At 42.8% G+C, this 22,703-nt stretch overlaps 1 protein-coding gene across 11 annotated transcripts in view; it reads left to right on the top strand.

Annotated features, from left to right (window-relative positions):
- FOXP1 (forkhead box P1) overlaps window positions 1-22,703 on the top strand; it is an 809,982-nt gene that overhangs the window by 90,952 nt on the left and 696,327 nt on the right. For 9 of the 11 annotated variants that reach the window (XM_073644751.1, XM_073644747.1, XM_073644750.1 and 6 more), the window contains exon 3: window positions 5,774-5,866. The gene's annotated coding sequence lies outside the window, so the exon portion shown is untranslated. Of the gene's footprint in view, window positions 1-502; window positions 568-5,773; window positions 5,867-22,703 lie in introns of all 11 variants that reach the window. The other 2 variants (XM_073644748.1, XM_073644746.1) reach the window with 1 other exon arrangement.

Raw genomic sequence — 22,703 nt, 5'->3', positions numbered from 1 at the left:
CCAGGTTAATCTTCATCTGATTTAGATTAATGGAAAATGCCGAACACATGTAGAAGCGTCCACTGATGGAATACTGCCCCTTCCGTACAGCGCAGTGGTGCTTCTTTTATCCATACTAGATACTTTGGTATGTATATTGCTGGGATTGTAGCAAGATTGGATGGAAAGAATGTTTGTGGCTGCACTAAAAGGACCACATAGTTCTCCAGGGATGTCGATCCACGGGATTAAAATCCATGATGGCATAATTAATCCTTTTTGAAAGTTTAACCTCTGTCTCTCCCCACCTAGACCAATTGACAGCTTCTCATTGTCTCTCCACCCTGTTCTTGCTGATTCTCTTCCCACATTAGCCTGATTGACAGCTCCTTTATTGTCCCTCCTCCCTGCTCCTGCAGAATCTCCACACATTTAGCCTGATTGACAGCTCCTCAGTATCCCTCCTCCCTGCTCCTGCCCACATTAGGCTGATTGATGGCTCATAAGTGTCTATCCTCCCCAGGCTCGGACTGGCACACTGGAGGACAGGAGAATCCTCCTGTAGGCCGCCCCTGTGAAGGAGTGCTGGTGAGTAGTGCTATTACACTTGATTCACAATTTGAAAAAAACGTTATCTAATCAGTCATTAAACAAGCTAGCCAAGCTAATATTACATGTAAGTAAAAGTAAATTTGTGTACCAGAGTCAGGTTATTTTTGCATTTAGCTGAACAGTGGGCCCCAAGAATCAATGTTACTTGTGAGCCTTTGCCAACCCAGTCCGACACTGATCCTCCCTGGTCCTGCAGAATGTCCACCCACCTAGCCTGATTGACAGCTCCTTATTGTCCCTCCTCCCTGCTCCTGCAGAATCTCCAGCCATTTAGCCTGATGACAGCACCTCAGTGTCTCTCCTCCCTGCTCCTGCATAATCTCCACACATTTAGCCCGATTCACAGCTTCTCAGTGTCCCTCCTCCTTGCTTCTGCCCACATTAGGTTGATTGATGGCTCATCAGTGTCTATCCTCTCTGTTTCTGCTGAATCTCCACCCATTTAGCCTGATTGACTGCTCTTCAGTGTCCCTCCTCCATGCTCCTGTTGGTCCTATACCTGCATTAGCCTGATTGACAGCTCATTAGCGTCTATGCTTCCTGCTTCTGCGGAGTTTCCACCCACACTTCTCCTCCAGGGTCCAGTGGTGGCGGCTTTACACCACTCCATCTGACGCTTGGCATTGTGCTTGGTGATGTAAGGCTGCATGCAGCTGTTCGGCCATGAAGCTCTCGGCGGGGGTGCAGTGTTTCTGCTGATGTTAATGATAGATGAAGGTTTGACTCTGCATAAGTCACGAACACTCTGCTGACTTGATAATTGCATCTGCTTCTCGGTACTCGGTAACCCCGCTCTGTAACTCTGTGGGGTCTGCACTTATTTTGCTTTGGGATAGGGTATAACTTCCTGATGATCACTAGGGGTCTGACCGATCCTGAAAACAAGGACTTTGAAGAGCCCCATGTGAATGGAGAGGTGGTCGATCGTGCACATGTACTTCATTCTTATGGGAGTGCCGAACACCAGCGGAGCTCAGAGTTCAGCTATCTCCGGCACAACGGAGCGGCAGTGCACACTATCAATCACCGCTCCATTCACTTGGGGCTCTTCGGAGCCATGTTTTTTGGGATCAGTGGAGGTTCTTGGGATAGGGGATAACTTCCATACTTGAGAAAAACCCTTTAACACCAGCTAAAATTATCTCTGGTGGCCGAGAGTAAAAATATGGTGTAGAGCATGTACAAAATGTTCCATCTCCGTCATGCACATCAAAGAATTCCCCTTTTAAAAATCGGGCATTTTAATATTTAAAAAGGAAAAGAAATTCCCCACCTCTCCCAATTTTTTTTTTAATTTAACCAAATGTCTGTAAGCAAATAGTTAAAGTTAAGTCACTTCCCTCCTGGACAGTCCAAAGATTGCCATCACCCAAAGTAGCAGATGGAACGGATAATGCTCGAAATAATAAACAAGTGCAGCACCTGACTCCATGGAGCGCGGTACACAAACACATAGCTAATTATTTACAGTGCTAAGATGTCACACCATGCTGATCCGGCCTTGCAATTTGCATGCCTGTAATAAATAACCGGCAGTATGGCAGTGCCTCGGCTCTCAGCCCTAGTTACCTTCTAAAATATCTCGAAGCTCACCCATTGTTTGTGCAATATGCAAGACTCTGGGTGCAGATACTGACACCGTGTAATGCAAAACATTATTGAAGTGTGAGGTTCTCCGCTTCTGACTATTTTCATTGATTATTTAGGAATGAAGATCATTTCAGGCATTCATGTTGCACAAACCAACAGTGGCTTAAAGGGGTGTTTCAGGAGTATTAAAAATATTGCTTAAAAGTTATCAGACTGATAAACAAAAAGAAAAAATTGATACTCGTATGCATTGATCACCCATAGGTCCCATCCTGGTGCTTAAATGATCCCTGCTGATCTGCTTCCTGGCTCCATCCTTGACGCCCTGGAAGTGACTGCTCAGCCAATCATGGGCAGAGGCGGGTCTTCACTGCAGCCTCTGATTGGCTGATTGGGTATTTACAGCTTTTTTTTCCAGAGTAGGAAGCACAGTCATCAATGGGACCTGCAGGGAATCTTTTCTTTTATTATTTTTGACCAGTTTAAAAACTTTTAAAGATTACAATCAATAGAACAAAGGTGCAAAATCAGTGATCACAATGGAACTGTCACGGGTGTGTCAGATGTGACAGACAGTCGCCCTGCAGTTGGTTGCAGAAAATCTCTTCGTTTGGCATTACAGACACTTTCTTAGATCTGTCTCACTCTAGGACCCAGCTGCTACCTCCCTCCTGGTATTTGACACCCTGGCCTGGGTGTTTAAATAATTTCAGTTTGCTGCAGGGAGGAGCAGGTGATATTCACATGTTCCCTTGTAAAGGCTTGGAGCTATTGCAGTCTGTTTGCTTCCTCTCTGGTGTTAGGAGGACGTGTGGCGTAATCTCTCTGGAGTCTGCTCAAGCTAAGCTACTTTCCCCCGTGTTTGTCTCCCTTATTGTCTTTAGTTGTTAGTGGGGACTGACTAGTGTTTACTCCCCCTTCCCTATCCAGGGCCAAGCTCTAGGGAAATACAGGGTTTAGATTCCTGTGCGGCGATTTGTGAGGAACCAATATAGAGACGATGGGGGAGACAGGGTGATATCAGATCAGTGTAGGAGGTCTCCACTCCCCCTTTCCCTAGTGTCTGGGCTCCCTTACCCCCCTCATTTCATGTTGCACTTAGTCTTTCCCACACCTTGCGTGACAGGAACAAACCCTTTAAGATTAGATATACATGCACAAATTGCATTTATTGGAGAATTCTTACAGGGTTTGTAAAACTAAGGAAACGCACAGGTCTGCATAGGAGCTGTGTACACAAAACGGTGGATTTTTTTTCTAATTAAGATTAATTGCAAAGTTCCTTCCTTTTTTATTTCATATGCAATGAAGAATATTGGTTGCAAAAGTAATTTTTTTTATCCAGTACTCTGGCTGGATAAGTTCCCGCCACTGGTGAAATGCTTCCCTCCGCTTGTCTAATAGCTCGCCATAACAAACTGGTCTGTTTTGTCTCGGCTGATGACACGGTGTCCTTATTTTGTATCGGTGCTGTTTACATCAGATGTTGTTCGCCGCTTATCGCGGGGACATGATTATTACTAGGGAGACTTGATACATCATCCGCGGCGGCGTCAGATTAGAGCGAGCTAATGACAGCGCCTCCGCAGCTCACAAATCACTTGTTTTTTTTCCATCTTCTTCTATGGAGATGTCATTGTAATGAAATAAACTCGCCGTGCGCTTACCGACGCGCTTAAAGGTTCACTAGGTGAATTCAAAGCAATTTATACTGAATTAATGTGGGCCTGTAGTCTTCATTATCCCATATGCTGGGACTGCATAATGAAATAAACCTGCAAATACAACCGCTGCATTACACGTAATGGCCCTACACATGCCCCACCGGTCCATGTACATCTGCACATAACCGCTGCAGGCAATCACTGGGCTCAGTGCGCATGTGCAACCATCCCCGCTGAGACTATTGATTGATAGCAGTGGTCATTTGACTAATATATGTGATGTCCTGCAGATTTTAATCTGCAGATTGTCAAATCTTTCAGCGTTTTTGCTGCAGATTTCATACTAATGAGTGGGGAAAAATCTGCAGCAAAAACGCTCCTTTTTGCTGCTGCTTTTTTCCTGCTAAGAGATGCCAAAATGGTGCAGAAATTTCTGCACCCAATACATCATGGTTTTTTCAGCGTTTTTAAAGCAGTTTTTTATGCAGATTTTCAGCTGCCTTTTGCAGTACCAGCAAAGTCTATGAGAAACCAGAATTCTCTGTTCACACATCATGGGATTTTTTTTGTTCAGGATTTTGTGCCTTGCATGGTTTTTTTTGTTAAAAGCGCGTCAAAAAATGCACCAAAATTTGTTTCAGCGTTTTATCAGCGTTTTTGGTGGCAAAATAGAATGGGGTTCTTTTTTTCACGAGCATAAAAGAGACAGAAGGACAGTAAGAAAAATGCTTTAAAAATGCATCAAAAACGCATTAAAAAAGCACCAAAAACTGCTAGAAAAATCCTGAACAAAATGCCCTTGAAGATCATGTTTTGCTGCAAAAAATACATCATGTGTGAACATAGCCTTAAAATCAGATTCATGAAACCGGCCCTAGGTTTAGCTATTTTTTTTTCTGTCCCACTCATACACATGCACACTCACTTTGGAAGAGCATACACGTGTTTTTTGTAAAAAGGTGGAAATGAACCACTGCCAGATTCCTCTGGTTGAAATTTAACATATCCAATCCCTCCTTCCCTTCACATCTGCTGTCAGGGTAGAACCGAGCCTCCTCCATACACATTAGATGATCGGCCGGTCTTGCCAAAATTGGCAAATAATCAAAAGGAAAAAATAGCAATGTTGGGTAATTAAAGGGGGATTTTGAAAAACTGAGATGGGAAAGACCGGTCTCAGGTGCCCCGGATTTGGGAAACACCCCCGAGTGGACTGTGCTACCCTATCTCCCATAGAAGTCTATGGGCACTACGGAAGCCAAATACACAGCCATATAGACAACTGTTCTCATCTTCAACACCCTCACCCTTTATTTTAATGATCCACAGCCGTATGGACCACTGTTCTGATCTTCAATACCCTCACCCTTTATTCTAATGATCCCCAGCCGTATAGACAGTTGTTCTCATCATCAACACCCTCACCCTTTATTCTAATGATCCACAGCCGTATAGACAACATGTCTCATCTTCAACACTCTCACCCTTTATTCTAATGATCCACAGCCGTATAGACAACTGTGCTCATCTTCAACACTCTCACCCTTTATTCTAATGATCCACAGCCGTATGGACAACTGTTCTGATCTTCAACACCCTCACCCTTTATTCTAATGGTCCCCAATTTGCGGCTCTCCAGCTTCTGCAAAACTACAACTCCTACAATGAACTTACAGTCAGGATTTGTAGTTTTGCATTTTAAATTGAATTTTGTCTGAAATTCTTTTTATTTATTTTTTTCCTTCTTCATTGGACTTTTATGTTTTTTTTTTGTTTTTTTTTACACTGTGTTTGTAAATTGGCTCAGCCCTGGATATTACGCATTATTTATAGAGCAGTGCGTGGCACAAGCCGTCCTTCCAGTTTCTTGTTTACCTTGTTGACTTCTTGGCTGATTTCACCCTGTTCCTGTTTTGTTTGTGTTCTAGGCTTCGTCGATGGTTGATGATCAGGACGTGTGCGTGATATCTGAATAGTGAGGCACGATGAGTGACGGGGTGTGATGTCTCACGGTGAAGCTGGTAAGTCACAAATATTTGGTTTTGCAGTATGGTGGGAAAATGATATCACAACTCTTAAAATGACTCAATTCTATTGCTTTTTGTTTGTTATAGCTATTCCTGAAGTGTCTACAACTACAATTACTCTACCTGTGTATGAATATCCTATTCATTGCTTAAGTTATAAAAAATGAACTCTATTTGCCATTTACATGCTGCTTAAAAAAAAACCATTCCAGTGAATTCCATTTACTTACTATGGCGCCACCTGGTGTTTATAGTGTATAACAATGTGCACGTCTACGTAATTAGAGGAGTGCTGGTGGACGCACATGCTCAGTCATTCCCAGGTCTCTGCATAGTGAGCCCCTATGATCAGCAAGTGATGGCAAATCCTGGCCATAAACTTTCACATTCTAAAACCAGAATGCCCAATTATGAGATTTTTGTTACTTTTAACCCCTTGGTAACCTCCGCCGAATATGTATAGCAAATGTGCACAATGCTTGTATGGAGCAGGCTCAGGAGTTGTGCATGTTCCATACAGCATGGGTGCCTGCTGCGTTATACAGTCGGCACCTCAGAGTAACTGATGCATTCATAGCTAGCTTTGATTTCAGCAATTTGACCTTTTTAAATGCCGCTGTCAAAAGGGATTGCTGAATTTAAAAGGCGTCAACATGGCAGTCATAAGTTCTGACAGCCAGTGGCATAACTAGAGTCCCAATGGCCCCGATGCAAAATTTGGACCTGGGCCCCCACCTCTATGTTGGTCGGATGTATGGGCCTTTGTAGCATTATAGATCCTATAAAGACATAGGTATAATAGTGTCCTCATCATGGCACCTTCCTTTAATAATGTCTGTCATCCTATGCCCCTTCCTGTTATAATGTCCCCCATCCTGGGCCTCTTCCTGTTATAATATACCCCATTCTGGGCTCCTTCCTGGTATAATGTCCCTCATCCTGAGCCCCTTATTGCTATAATAGCCCCTGTCCTGGGCCCCTTCCAGTAATAATGTCCACCCCCATCCTGAGGCAATTTTTGGTATAGTATCCCCTGTCAAGGGCCGCTTACTGTAATAATGTCTCCTATCCTGGCCCCTTCTTGTAACAGTGCTTCCCATCCTGGTATAATGTCCCCCATCTTGGGCCCCTTACTGGTATAATGACCCCCATTCTGGTATAATGACCCCCATCCTAGACACCAGACTGGTATAATGACTCCCTTCATGGTATAGTTGCCCCCATCTTGGGCCCCTTTCTGGTATAATGTCCATCATTCTGAACCCCTTCTTGGTATAATATCCATTGTCCTGGGCCTCTTCCAGTAATAATGTCCACCCCCATGCTGGGGCAATTCTTGGTATAATATCCCCTGTGATGGGCCCCTTATTGTAATAATGTCCCCTATCCTGACCCCTTCTTGTAACAGTGCTTCCCATCCTGGTATAATGTCCCCCATCTTGGGCCCCTTCCTGGTTTAATGACCCCCATTCTGGTATAATGACCCCCATCCTAAATACCAGACTGGTATAATGATTCCCATCATGGTATAGTGGCCCCCATCCTGGGCACCTTCCTGGTATAATGACCCCCATTCTGGTATAATGACCCCCATCTTGGGCACCGTCCTGGCATAATGACTCCCATCATGGTATAATGGCCCCTATCCTGGGCCCCTGGCTTTTGAAAGAAGGGGTGTGCAGAATCTAAAAATCGTTTGGTCCTTATAGGATTAATGGTTCCACTGCAGTCTTTACCCCTAAACTGCGAGTGGTGCAAAATATCTTTGCAGACTTCAGTTTCTGTTCCAGAGGTGTAATTGCTGAGCTACAATGTACTATTTTTGCCAATTTTTAGTATTTTTTTTATTTGAGTATGTCCTGAACTGTATCGCTCAGGCATGATGTGAACAGAGGCTTACTGCACTGATTACACTCTTAGGATGGCGCATTGATTAACACTTACCATGAATAGTTCTCCACCTTTAAAAAAAAAAAGGGGTCCTGTTAATGTAAAAGGCTGCAGCGGGCCACACTGGGAGCTGTGTAATGTCGGAGCCTCTGCTGAGCAGGTTTTATTGAATCCAGAGCTGCAGGTGGTGCGGAGAATTACTGTGGAATTACAGCTGCTGGAGAAGCATCATCTCATCTGCATGGTAACCTAAGTACTCTTGAGTGAAAGCAGGAGGCTTCAGTACTGATCTATTTTCATGGACCTCAAGGTTTCAATTACATCCTTGTGATGAGTTCTGTGGTAATACTAAGAGACAAGTTTAGTTGAAGTGCTCACTTCTCGAGAAGAGGAAGAATTTCCACTTTAAGGGGCCACTTGGTGTTAACGGGAGTCCTTCAGCTAATCACAGATATACGTGTCTATCTCCTGGAACTTACTGTATCACAAACTTCTTTGTGAATCTATCTATCTATCTATCTATTATCTCAGAGGTGGACACTGACAGCTTGGGGCCCCTGTGCAAGAAATGTCTCTGGGATCCCTTCCTGTTATAGCGACAAAGCTACACACACATATATATATATATATATATATATATATATATATATATATATATATATACACACACACACGTGTATATATATATCTTACATAGTCTCCTCTTATTATGTATACTGCTGTCCCTTATTACACAGTGCCCTCTCTTTTTATGTAAAGCACCGTCCCTTACATATCGGATTGTTTATAGCCCCGTCTTTATTACCTAGCGTCCACTCTTGCTATGTACAGCACCGTCCCTTATTCCACAGTGCCCTCTCTCGTTATGTACCGCACCATCCCTTACATATCAGAATATTTATAGTCCCCTGTCTTTATTACATAGCATCTTCTCGTTATATACAGCACTGTCCCTTATTGCACTGTGCTCTCTCTTATTATATACAGAACAGTCCTTTACACATCAATTATTTATAGCCCCCTGTCTTTATTCCATAGTACCCTCTTTTGTTATGTACAGCACCGTCCCTTATTACATAGTGCCTTCTCTTGTTATATACAGCACCGTCTCTTATTACAGTAGTGCCCTCTCTCTTGTTATGTACCGTACCGTACCGTCCCTTACATAGTGCCCTCTTTCATTATGTACAACACTGTTCCTTATATATCAAATTATTTATAGCCCCCTGTCTTTATTCCATAGTGCCCTCTTTTGTTATGTACAGCACCGTCCCTTATTACATAGTGCCTTCTCTTGTTATATACAGCACCGTCTCTTATTACAGTAGTTAGTACCCTATCTCTTGTTATGTACCGTACTGTACCGTCCCTTACATAGTGCCCTCTTTCATTATGTACAACACCGTTCCTTATATATCAAATTATTTATAGCCCCCTGTCTTTATTTCATATCGTCCTCTCTTTGTTAGATATATAATGTAATGATTGCTGTTGGAGCAGGGGAAAGCTTCTTTTCTAATGGAGGAGGCGGATGGACTGGTCTTCTGGTCAGACGCTGCCCCATCAGCAATCATCTTATATCTAACAATAGAGGACGCTATGTAAGGGACGGTTCTGTACATAACAACAGAGGAAGCTATATACCAAGGGACCGCTCCATACATAACTAAAGAAGATGGTACGTAATAAGGGACGGTGTTATACATAATAAAAGAGGAAACTAAGGATTCTGCTATACATAATAAGTGAGTACACTATATACTAAGGGACTGTGCTATACACAATAAGGCTACATTCCTGTGTCCATGTGCCGTGTCGGTGTGCTGCCCGCTTTTATAGATGCATTGAGCATGTCCTATTCTGATCCTGAAAATCGGATCAGAACAGGAAATTCTTTGAACCTCACGGATCTCACTCTCAGATGAGAAATCTCTACGAGTCCATGTGCCGTCCGATAAAAAAAAATCTGGCAGCACACAGGCTTATCACACGAATGTGAGAATGCAGCCTAAGGGTTTTAACAATTAACAGTATTTCCCCAAGTCACACAGTGCGGATGCAGAATAAATACTTACATCCAGTGACCGCTGACGTCTCATTAGTCGTTTTCAGATGTTACTTCTCCATCTCATCAGACCTTCATGTCGACATCTCCCAGCCACGACTCGACTTGTCACGATGATCTCCAGCCTAGAAAATAACAAGGTCACATATATTGTATATATACATGTCTCCCCCACACTGCGCCTCTGACTACAGATATGTACCCCCCACGATTAATATACTATTAGCCATGCACCAATCAAAATACACTGCTCAAAAAAATAAAGAGAACACTCAAATAACACATCCTAGATCTGAATGAATGAAATATTCTCATTGAATACTTTGTTCTGTACAAAGCTGAATTTGCTGACAACAAAATCACACAAAAATCATCAATGGAGATCAAATTTATTAACCAATGGAGGCCTGGATTTGGAGTCACCCCCAAAATTAAAGTGGAAAAACACACTACAGGCTGATCCAACTTTGATGTAATGTCCTTAAAACAAGTCAAAATGAGGCTCAGTATTGTGTGTGGCCTCCACGTGCCTGTATGACCTCCCTACAACGCCTGGGCATGCTCCTGATGAGGTTGCGGATGGTCTCCTGTGGGATCTCCTCCCAGACCTGGACTAAAGCATCCGCCAACTCCTGGACAGTCTGTGATGCAACGTGACGTTGGTGAATGGAGCGAGACATGATGTCCCAGATGTGCTCAATCGGATTCAGGTCTGGGGAACGGGCGGGCCAGTCCATAGCTTCAATGCCTTCATCTTGCAGGAACTGCTGACACACTCCAGCCACATGAGGTCTGGCATTGTCCTGCATTAGGAGGAACCCAGGGTCTCACAAAGGGTCTGAGGATCTCATCTCGGTACCTAATGGCAGTCAGGCTACCTCTGGCAAGCACATGGAGGGCTGTGCGTCCCTCCAAAGAAATGCCACCCCACACCATTACTGACCCACTGCCAAACCGGTCATGCTGAAGGATGTTGCAGGCGGCAGATCGCTCTCCACGGCGTCTCCAGACTCTGTCACATCTGTCACATGTGCTCAGTGTGAACCTGCTTTCATCTGTGAAGAGCACAGGGCGCCAGTGGCGACTTTGCCAATCCTGGTGTTCTGTGGCAAATGCCAATCGTCCTGCACGGTGTTGGGCTGTGAGCACAAGCCCCATCTGTGGACGTCGGGCCCTCATACCACCCTCATGGGGTCGGTTTCTAACCATTTGTGCAGACACATGCACATTTGTGGCCTGCTGGATGTCATTTTCCAGGGCTCTGGCAGGGCACCTCCTGTTCCTCCTTGCACAAAGGTGGAGGTAGAGGTCCTGCTGCTGGGTTGTTGCCCTCCTACGGCCCCCTCCATGTCTTCTGGTATACTGGCCTGTCTCATGGTAGTGCCTCCAGCCTCTGGACACTACACTGACAGACACAGCAAACCTTCTTGCCACAGCTCGCACTGATGTGCCATCCTGGATGAGCTGCACTACCTGAGCAACTTCTGTGGGTTGTAGAGTCCGTCTCATGCTACCATGAGTGTGAAAGCACAACCAACATTCAAAAGTGACCAAAACATCAGCCAGAAAGCATTGGTACTGAGATGTGGTCTGTGGTCCCCACCTGCAGAACCACTCCTTTATTGAGGGTGTCTTGATAATTGCCAATAATTTCCATCTATTGTCTATTCCATTTGCACAACAGCATGTGAAATTGATTATCAATCAGTGTTGCTTCCTAAGTGGACAGTTTGATTTCACAGAAGTTTGATTTACTTGAAGTTATATTCTGTTGTTTAAGTGTTCCCTTTATTTTTTTGAACAGTGTATAAAGTGGTAAGCAGCACTGTGCTACCTCTGTGCTTACCTTAACTCTAATTTCCGCTGCCCAATAAATAAAAATTAACTTTAAAGAGGTTGTCCACTACTTTATCACTGATAACGTATCCTTAGGATAGGTCATCAATGTCTGATGAGTCGGGGTCCGACACCTGGCACCCCCGCCGATCAGCTGTTCTCGGTTTCGGCGTCGGCCAGCTGGAAATGCTCAATTTACCGGCTGTAAGCCAAAACCAGGAGTGGGTGATAAATACAGAAGTGGTGACGAGTTTCTATTATACTTTTCCTCTGCTCCTGATTTTGGCTTACAATTACTGATGTAAAATACTGATCAAATACTGAACGTGTGAATGTGGACTAAGTAGGGTAAAACCAGAACTGGATCCTTGACACTGAGGGATGTAATAAAAATATTGATATTTCTTCTTTGCATCCACTCCCAAATTTTGCCTTCAAGATACTGCCTAAATCTACAAAGTGATTTGTTAACGAGGACTTAATTAATAACCAGGTTTTCCCATTTGTTGTGTCAACTGGGTGTGTTCTTACACAATCTGACTCCGTATAGAAACACAATATCTAGATAATGGTAAGGGTAACACCTTGTGGATAATTAAGTTCTGTATTTTCAGGAGGAATAACAGAGGTATGAAGAAAAGTCCTAAGAAAGGAATAGTTCTATGGGAAAACAGACATGAGACATATCGGATAATATGACTGTTGATAAGAGTTGGGATGATAAGTAGGGATGAGCAGACATGTGAAAGTCTGAATTCTGGTACTTGACTCAAACTTTATTCCAAAGTTCAGGTACCAGAAGTGTCCCCGAACTTGAACCAGAACCCGAGCCCCATTGAACTTTTCATCTGGAAAAATTCTCTCTCTTCCTCTCTCTTCCTGTCTCTCTTCCTCTGCCTCTCTCTCTCTTCCTCTCTTTTACTCTCTCTCTCTTCCTCTTTCTCTCTCTTCCTCTCTTTCTCTCTCTTCCCCTCTTTGACTCTCTCTTCCTCTTCCCCTCTCTTTCTCTCTTCCTCTTTCTCTCTCTTCCTCTTTCTCTCGTCCTCTTTTTCTCTCTCTTCCTCTTTCTCTCTCTTCCTCTTTCTCTCTCTTCCTCTTTCTCTCTCTCTTCCTCTTTTTCTCTCTCTTCCTTTTTTTCTCTCTCTTCCTTTTTTTCTCTCTCTTCCTCTTTCTCTCTCTTCCTCTTTCTCTCTCTTCCTCTTTCTCTCTCTTCCTCTTTCTCTCTCTCTTCCTCTCTCTCTTCCTCTCTCTCTTCCTCTCTCTCTTCCTCCCTCTTTTCCTCCCTCTCTTCCTCCCTCTCTCTTCCTCCCTCTCTTCCTCCCTCTCTTCCTCCCTCTCTTCCTCCCTCTCTTCCTCCCTCTCTTCCTCCCTCTCTTCCTCCCTCTCTTCCTCCCTCTCTTCCTCCCTCTCTTCCCCTCTCTTCCCCTCTCCCTCGCGCGCTTCCTCTCTCTCTTTTCCTCTTTCTCTTCCTCTCTTTCTCTTCCTCTCTTTCTCTTCCTCTCTCTCTTCCTCTCTCTCTCTTCCTCTCTCCCTCTTTTCCCCTCTCTCCCTCTTTTCCCCTCTCTCCCTCTTTTCCCCTCTCTCCCTCTTTTCCCCTCCCTCTTTTCCCCTCTCTCCCTCTTTTCCCCTCTCTCCCTCTTTTCCCCTCTCTCCCTCTTTTCCCCTCTCTCCCTCTTTTCCCCTCTCTCCCTCTTTTCCCCTCTCTCCCTCTTTTCCCCTCTCTCCCTCTTCTCCCCTCTCTCCCTCTTCTCCCCTCTCTCCCTCTTCTCCCCTCTCTCTCTCTTCCTCTCTCTTTTCCTCTCGCGCTTCCTCTCTTTTCCTCTCTCTCTTTTCGACTCTCTTTTCTTCTCTTTTCCTCTCTCTCTCTCTTTTCCTCTCTCTCTCTTTTCCTCTCTCTTTTCCTCGCTCTCTCTTCCTCTCTCTCTCACTTCCTCTCTCTTTTCCTCTCTGCTCTTCCTCTCTCTCACTTCCTCTCTCTCCCCCTTTTCCTCTCCCTCTTTTCCATTCTCTCCCTCTTCATATCTCTCTTCCTCTCTCGCTCTCTTCCTCGATCTCTTCCTCTCTCTCTCTGGCTTCCTCGCTCTCTTTTCCTCTCTCTCTTTTCCTGTCTCTCTCACTTCCTCTCTCTCTCACTTCCTCTCTCTCTCTCCCTCTTTTCCTCTCTCTCCCTCTTTTCCCCTCTCTCCCTCTTTTCCCCTCTCTCCCTCTTTTCCCCTCTCTCCCTCTTTTCCCCTCTCTCCCTCTTTTCCCCTCTCTCCCTCTTTTCCCCTCTCTCCCTCTTTTCCCCTCTCTCCCTCTTTTCCCCTCTCTCCCTCTTTTCCCCTCTCTCCCTCTTTTCCCCTCTCTCCCTCTTTTCCCCTCTCTCCCTCTTTTCCCCTCTCTCCCTCTTTTCCCCTCTCTCCCTCTTTTCCCCTCTCTCCCTCTTTTCCCCTCTCTCCCTCTTTTCCCCTCTCTCCCTCTTTTCCCCTCTCTCCCTCTTTTCCCCTCTCTCCCTCTTTTCCCCTCTCTCCCTCTTTTCCCCTCTCTCCCTCTTTTCCCCTCTCTCCCTCTTTTCCCCTCTCTCCCTCTTTTCCCCTCTCTCCCTCTTTTCCCCTCTCTCCCTCTTTTCCCCTCTCTCCCTCTTTTCCCCTCTCTCCCTCTTTTCCCCTCTCTCCCTCTTCTCCCCTCTCTCCCTCTTCTCCCCTCTCTCTCTCTTCCTCTCTCTTTTCCTCTCGCGCTTCCTCTCTTTTCCTCTCTCTCTTTTCCGCTCTCTTTTCTTCTCTTTTCCTCTCTCTCTCTTTTCCTCTCTCTCTCTTTTCCTCTCTTTTCCTCTCTCTTTTCCTCTCTCTCTCTTCCTCTCTCTCTCACTTCCTCTCTCTTTTCCTCTCTGCTCTTCCTCTCTCTCCCCCTTTTCCTCTCCCTCTTTTCCATTCTCTCCCTCTTCATATCTCTCTTCCTCTCTCTCTCTGGCTTCCTCGCTCTCTTTTCCTCTCTCTCTTTTCCTGTCTCTCTCACTTCCTCTCTCTCTCACTTCCTCTCTCTCTCTCCCTCTTTTCCTCTCTCTCCCTCTTTTCCCCTCTCTCCCTCTTTTCCCCTCTCTCCCTCTTTTCCCCTCTCTCCCTCTTTTCCCCTCTCTCCCTCTTTTCCCCTCTCTCCCTCTTTTCCCCTCTCTCCCTCTTTTCCCCTCTCTCCCTCTTTTCCCCTCTCTCCCTCTTTTCCCCTCTCTCCCTCTTTTCCCCTCTCTCCCTCTTTTCCCCTCTCTCCCTCTTTTCCCCTCTCTCCCTCTTTTCCCCTCTCTCCCTCTTCTCCCCTCTCTCCCTCTTCTCCCCTCTCTCCCTCTTCTCCTCTCTCTTTTCCTCTCTCTCTTTTCCTCTCTCTCTTTTCTTCTCTCTCTTTTCCTCTCTCTCTCTTTTCCTCTCTCTCTCACTTCCTCTCTCTCCCCCTTTTCCTCTCCCTCTTTTCCATTCTTTCCCTCTTCCTCTCTCTCCCTCTTTTCCTCTCTCTCCCTCTTTTCCTCTCTCCCTCTTTTCCTCTCTCTCCCTCTTTTCCTCTCTCTCCCTCATTTCCTCTCTCTCCCTCTTTTCCTCTCTCTCCCTCTTTTCCTCTCTCTCCCTCTTTTCCTCTCTCTCCCTCTTTTCCTCTCTCTCCCTCTTTTCCTCTCTCTCTTGCTCTTTCTCTCTCTCTCTTGCTCTTTCTCTCTCTCTCTTGCTCTTTCTCTCTCTCTCTTGCTCTTTCTCTCTCTCTCTTGCTCTTTCTCTCTCTCTCTCTTGCTCTTTCTCTCTCTCTCTCTTGCTCTTTCTCTCTCTCTCTCTTGCTCTTTCTCTCTCTCTCTCTCTCTTCCTCTTTCTGTCACCAGAACTCCGAACTTCCGGGAGAAGTCAATGAATGTATTTAGCACTGGACACTAACTGTCTGGTACGAACCTCGTACTTTTAAGTTTGCTTTTGCTCATCTCTATTGATACGGTGAAGAGTAAAACCCAATTGATAATTAGCTTGTACATTTCCAGGAGGAATAACAGAAAGTTCTAAGGAAGAAAAAAACAAGACATTATTTAATGAAAAGCGGACCTGAGACTTAATGAATGATGTGAGAATGTATAGAGACATGCTTTAACATGATGAAGTGTAACACTCAGTTGACAATTAACTTTTCCAGAAGGAATAACAGAGGGATGACACAATACAAATTATCATTATTTTATGTGACAACAACACGGGAGGAGACGAATCCTCAGCCAAGATACCCAATAATCAGTGCTAACAGAAGGGCAAAAGGGGGTAAAAGAGGGCAGAGCTCACCCCAGGGATCACCTGTGAGTCTTTTGCATTAACAACTATAATTTTATTCTAAATATAACTATTGATTTTTCTTTTTCACTTTTACAAAGTGTAAATTTTCAGGACCGGTGGGGATGAGTGCATGGAGCGCCATTGATTCCCCATATCTCACCAGCAATTCAGATCAAGCCATGACATAAAAATACAATTTCTAAGCCATTATTGGAGGAACACTGATTTGTTAAGTGCTTCCAATAAATTTTATGTCGTAATGTTCCATTTTAATTTCTTTTTTTTTTTCATTCAGTTTTGCAGAAATTTGACTTTGCTGCTCACTTCAGACTAATATTCTCATTGACGTCGATGTCTCAGGTGATTCTGTGTTTCTATTTTTTATTGTTATTTTGGGAATTTAGGCTCTGTAACATTGCAGCATCACACAGGCGCTAAGTATAAGATGTTGTCGTTAGGTGAAAGGCTTCCAAAAGGTATGTACTCTTTTGTGTCCCCTAATCTTTTAAGGCAATCGTTGCCCTACTAGGACATTGCTTGTTCGTCGGGCGAGATAATATATTTGTTCGCCCAAAATATTATTGTGCTCGGCAGCACATTGTTCACCATATTCCTCACCTGTCCGCCGATAATCCATTTGTCCCACGAAGATCCCAACTTGGCTACATCTGGATGGATAACTGAGCAGTGGCATGATGCGACTGTTCAACCCTGCATCCAGGAGACACTGAGCTGTGCGTGAGAATGCAGCTTAAGTGTCACGCGCTGACATCAGTAAGATGACTGGAGTTCATAGCTGATGAACTCCGGTCACCTTATCCTGACGCCACCTCTTGCGGCGTGAGAAAGTCTTGTGCCGTGCGATTTTTTTATTTTTTTTTCTCACACCAATTGACTTGCAACTTTGCAATTTACTTCTCAAGAACATAGGGGTTTTTATTTCTATTGTGCACTGCTTGATGCCTAGGTTACCGGCCACCTCTGAAGTCTATCAGTTGTGGCCAGTTTCTTAGACAAGGAACATAGCGCTTACAAGCTTTTTTCTACGGAGCTTGCAAGCGCTGCTCTGAAGAACGTGCCCCTGCACTCCTCCGATGTTGTAGAGGCAAAGTTTCCCTTGCTTGCAGCACAGGAGAGATTACAGTTCAGCCCAGCAGTTCAGCCACACGCCTGGTCTTAAAGGGGGTGTTCTCAAGTTGAAAAGTTATCGCTGGGGATCTTACTGCCGGTGCCTCCACGAATCTCAATGATCGAGGTCGATCATGCACTACCATCTCCGTTCAGATTGACGAGCGCAACACCCCTTTGATTGTCAATCTTCAGGAGCTCTCTGCCCCCCCCAACAACCAGGAGGCAGGGCAGCGGTGTGTTCATGATATATTATTCTTAACCCTATTGAATAACTAGGTTTTGGAAAAAGGGTCTACATAGTTTTGTAGAAAGAATGCCACTCCTGTCCATGGTGCTCCAGGTCTCCCGATTCAGGCATTTAAAGCTGAACTGTAATACCAGGCACAACCACTAGAGGTGCTGTTTGAAAAAAAAAAAAAAAACAGGAACCGTTTTCTTTTCTAATCCGGAACGTTTTTAAATATATATATCTAAGTATCACAGACTTGGCCCTATCCTGGATCTCCTCATACCTAACAGACCGGACATTCAGTGTCACCACCTCCTCATCTCGCCCCCTATCTGTCGGTGTCCCCCAAGGTTCAGTTCTAGGACCCCTGCTCTTCTCCATCTACACCTTCGGCCTGGGACAGCTCATAGAGTCTCATGGCTTTCATTATCACCTCTATGCTGATGACACACAGATCTACCTCTCTGGACCCGATATCTCCTCCCTACTAACCAGAATCCCACAATGTCTGTCCGCTATTTCATCCTTCTTCTCTGCCAGATTTCTAAAACTTAACATGGACAAAACAGAATTCATCATCTTTCCGCCATCTCATTCAACCCTCCCAACTGACCTATCTATCAACGTCAATGGCTGCCCACTCTCCCCAGTCCCTCAAGCTCGCTGCCTTGGGGTAACCCTGGACTCTGAACTCTCCTTCAAACCACATATCCAAGCCCTTTCCTCTTCCCTTCGACTCCAACTCAAAAATATCTCCCGGATCCGCACATTCCTCAGCCATGAATCTGCAAAAACACTAGTGCCCGCCCTCATCATCTCCCGTCTCGACTACTGCAACCTCCTGCTCTGTGGCCTCCCCTCTAACACTCTCGCACCCCTCCAATCTATCCTAAACTCTGCTGCTCGACTAATCAACCTGCCCCCCCCCGCTATTCCCTGGCCTCTCCTCTCTGTCAATCTCTCCACTGGCTCCCCATTGCTCAGAGACTCCAGTTCAAAACCCTAACCATGGCATACAAAGCCATCCACAACCTGTCTCCCCCATATATCTGCGACCTAGTCTCCCGGTACATACCTGCACGCAACCTCCGATCCTCGCAAGATCTCCTTCTCTACTCACCTCTTATCTCCTCCTCCCACAATCGCATACAAGATTTCTCCCGTGCTTCCCCCCTACTCTGGAACTCTCTACCCCAACACGTCAGACTCTCGCCTACCGTGGAAACCTTCAAAAGGAGCCTGAAGACCCACCTCTTCCGACAACCTGCAGTAACCCTCGCTCCACCATATCGCTGCACGACCAGCTCTACCCTCACCTACCGTATCCTCACCCATCCCCTGTAGATTGTGAGCCCTCGCGGGCAGGGTCCTCGCTCCTCCTGTACCAGTCGCTGTCACATTGTGTTCAAGATTATTGTAATTGTTCTTGTATTATACCCCCTTTTTCACATGTAAAGCGCCGTGGAATAAATGGCGCTATAATAATAAATAATAATAATAAGTAAATATTGCAAAACAAATATATTTTTCCTTCTTAGTTCAGTTTTGTCATAGCCACCATCTCCGTGAATAAAATCTCAAGTGCCCGCTCCTCCCAGCCCATCCTCAGTTCTCCTGTAATAGGATTGCGTCTTCCGTTGTCTGCTTTTTACACTCGGCTTGTAACTTATTTACACATAAACAGGAATGTAGCGGCGCGTTTTATTGACACCTAAGTAATAGCGGTAATTGTAAGTGGCGTAGGCAGACGCTAACAGATTGCTCAGCCTTGAATCTTTTAAATTGGCGCCGCATACGATTTACATCCAAATAATCATGCACGCACGGTAAATTTACTAAAACGCAGAACATATCAAAATTATGGCTGGTATTTAAAATGGTAAGTTTGTCGAGAGCTCATAACAAACGTGAATTTCCCAGAGATGCCGTTATCTAAATGCGTTTCTGTATTACATACTGCTTGCACATATAATATTGTTATAAATGACCCTTCATTTCTGCAGCCCTCCGGGTATTTTAAACCTCGCTTATAAGTATTTGATCATCCTTAATCTCATTTAAACCTTAGAATAAAAATAATGGCCCATTTACTGTCCAGAGCTGTAAATCACCAGCCGCCTCGAAAAATGCACAATTCCGAAAACTTTCGGGTTGGGGAACTTCTATAAAACGTAATTTCTAACAATTTAATCAACTCGCTACATTTCAGCCACTCGCCCCCTCTGCGTTTTCAGCAACGTGTTGGTCTTTCTCATACACAAGGTGAATATTGGGTGTCCTTATGAAAGGCCGGAGGATCCAATAAGAGATATGAGGACTGGCAGCTGCTGTATTGGTAGAGATGGTGTCAGCATCCATCGCATCTCACACACTTGTTATGTATATTTTTTTCATTTTACTTATTTGCATTTTTTTCACCATTTTCTTTTTATTTTATTTGTATTTTTTTTTTTTTTTTTATTTTGCATAGTTTTATATTTTTGTATTTTTTTGTCTCTATTTTACATTTTATTGCAGATTTTTATTTTGTTTTTTACTGTTTGTTTTTTCTTCTTTTATTTACATTTTATATTTACTTGTTATTTTATTTTTATTTTGTATTTCCAAAAATGACAGATTGCAAATTTTAAATTTGCATTTTTTTAAATATTTTTTGATTTTAGTTGTAATTTTTATTTATTTTGAATAGTTTTGTATTTTTTTTTTCTTTTTATTTATTTTGTATAGTTTTTTCTTTTACTTACATTTTATATTTACTTTTTTTTATTTTGTTTGTTTTTTTTCCCCCAAAATTTGCATTTTCATTTTTACTATTTGTATTTTTTTTTATTTTGTGTAGTTTTCTATATTTTTTTTTATTTACATTTTATTGCAGATTTTTATTTTGTTTTTTTTTTTTCGCAATTTTTTTTTTCTTTTATTTGCACTTTATATTTTTTAATTATTTACTATTTTTTTTACTATTTTTCTTTTATTTTCTTTTATGTAGTTTTACCTTTTTTTAATATTTTTTATCTTTATTTACATTTTATTGCTGATTTTTTTTCCTTTTATTTGCATTTTAGATTGACTTTTTTTATTTACTATTTTTATTTTATTTTTCCCCAAATGACAGATTAAAATTTGTGTTTATTTTGTTTTGCTATTTTTCCAAATATTTTTACAATTTTTTTTTCTTTTATTTGCATTTTATTTTGATTTTTTATTTTATTTTTCCAAAAATGACAGTTAATTTAGCATTTTTTTTTACCATTTTTATTTTATTTATATGTGTGTATGTATATATGTGTATATATATATATATATATATATATATATATATATATATATATATATATATATATATTATGCAGTTTTATTTTTTTTAGTCTTATTTACATTTTATTGCAGATTATTTTTTTTACCATTTGTATTTTTATTTTATTTTCATTTTATATTTGTATTTTTATTGTATTTATTTTATTATTTTTGTATTTTTTTATTTACATTTTATATTAACTTTTTAATTATTTACTATTTTTATTTTTTATTTTTATTTTTTCCCCAAATTACGGATTTAAAGTTACATTTTTTCCTACATTATTTTAGCCAGTATAACTAATTGGCTTGTTGCCAATGTCGAAACTATTGTCTGAAACGATGATGATCAGAAATTAACATGACATTTGCGGGTGGTAATGGAATACATTAGTAATGTAATTCATGACTATAAAAAAGGGTCCGTCGTCCCCTCGCATTCTTCCCCTCCCTCCTCTACCCTAACAAGACACAAGGAAGAACTCTGAAAAGCTCCCAGCAGGGGCCTCACAGCGGTCGCTAGACAATTTCAACGTCAAATTTTAGTTTTTAAATTCTTCCGACAAACCTTTAATGCTTACCAATTAATTACTACAAATGTCAATTAAAAATCTTCCAAATATTTTGCGAGATTAAACTTCAATTAAAATGATTACATTAAACAAGGAAAGATACAACATTGCTTTAATGAGTTCTGCTGAAGGTGACAGTCACTGGCGATCCATTGACGAACGAGCGGAAAAACATGGGAATCTGTAGATTCCTAATGCTGATTTCTCACCCCCCAAAAAATGTTAATTAGTAAATTAGCCAATGAAATTCTAGTGCGGTGAGGATGAGGCTGGAGGCAGATCTCAAATCTCACGCCTCAATCAAATCACTCCTTTCTTGTGACTTCATCATTAAAATAATTTATGGTCTCCTTGTCATTGCGAGAGCGTGTTGTTTTCTGTCTGAAGTGATAATGTGGCCAGAAGATGGCGCTGTTACATTGGTATCGATGGGTGTTTTTCTAACACGGTAATCTGGCCAGTAGGTGGCAGTGCTGTACTGGTATCTGTAAGTATTGTTTCTTTTTAACATATTAATATGACCAGTAGGTGTCACTGTTTTGTGGAAACCTATGTGATGTTTTTCTTTCCAGTGTAATAATGTGGCCAGTAGGTGGCGCTGTTATCTGTTGGTGTTATTTCTTTCCATTGTAATAATGTGGCCAGTAGGTGGCACTGTTATCTATAGGTGTTATTTCTATGCAGTGTAATAATGTGGCCAATAGGTGGCACTGTTATCTGTTGGTGTTATTTCTTTCCATTGTAATAATGTGGCCAGTAGGTGGCACTGTTATCTATGGGTGTTATTTCTTTCCATTGTAATAATGTGGCCAGTAGGTGGCACTGTTATCTATAGGTGTTATTTCTATCCAGTGTAATAATGTGGCCAGTAGGTGGCACTGTTATCTATAGATGTTATTTCTATCCAGTGTAATAATGTGGCCAGTAGGTGGCACTGTTATCTATAGGTGCTATTTCTTTCCATTGTAATAATGTGGCCAGTAGGTGGCACTGTTATCTGTTGGTGTTATTTCTTTCCATTGTAATAATGTGGCCAGTAGGTGGCACTGTTATCTATGGGTGTTATTTCTTTCCAGTGTAATAATGTGGCCAGTAGGTGGCACTGTTATCTCTAGGTGTTATTTCTTTCCAGTGTAATAATGTGGCCAGTAGGTGGCGCTGTTATCTGTTGGTGTTATTTCTATCCAGTGTAATAATGTGGCCAGTAGGTGGCGCTGTTATCTATACGTGTTATTTCTTTCCAGTGTAATAATGTGGCCAGTAGGTGGCGCTGTTATCTATACGTGTTATTTCTTTCCAGTGTAATAATGTGGCCAGTAGGTGGCGCTGTTATCTATACGTGTTATTTCTTTCCATTGTAATAATGTGGCCAGTAGGTGGCACTGTTATCTATAGGTGTTATTTCTTTCCAGTGTAATAATGTGGCCAGTAGGTGGCACTGTTATCTATACGTGTTATTTCTTTCCAGTGTAATAATGTGGCCAGTAGGTGGCGCTGTTATCTGTTGGTGTTATTTCTATCCAGTGTAATAATGTGGCCA

Source organism: Phyllobates terribilis, unplaced genomic scaffold (assembly GCF_046119375.1).
Source record: "Phyllobates terribilis strain yellow unplaced genomic scaffold, ASM4611937v1 Scaffold_8__6_contigs__length_399053987, whole genome shotgun sequence".
Lineage (NCBI taxonomy): Eukaryota > Metazoa > Chordata > Amphibia > Anura > Dendrobatidae > Phyllobates > Phyllobates terribilis.
The sequence above is the reverse complement of the archived record's forward strand: the minus strand, read 5'-3'. Positions and strand labels throughout refer to the sequence as shown.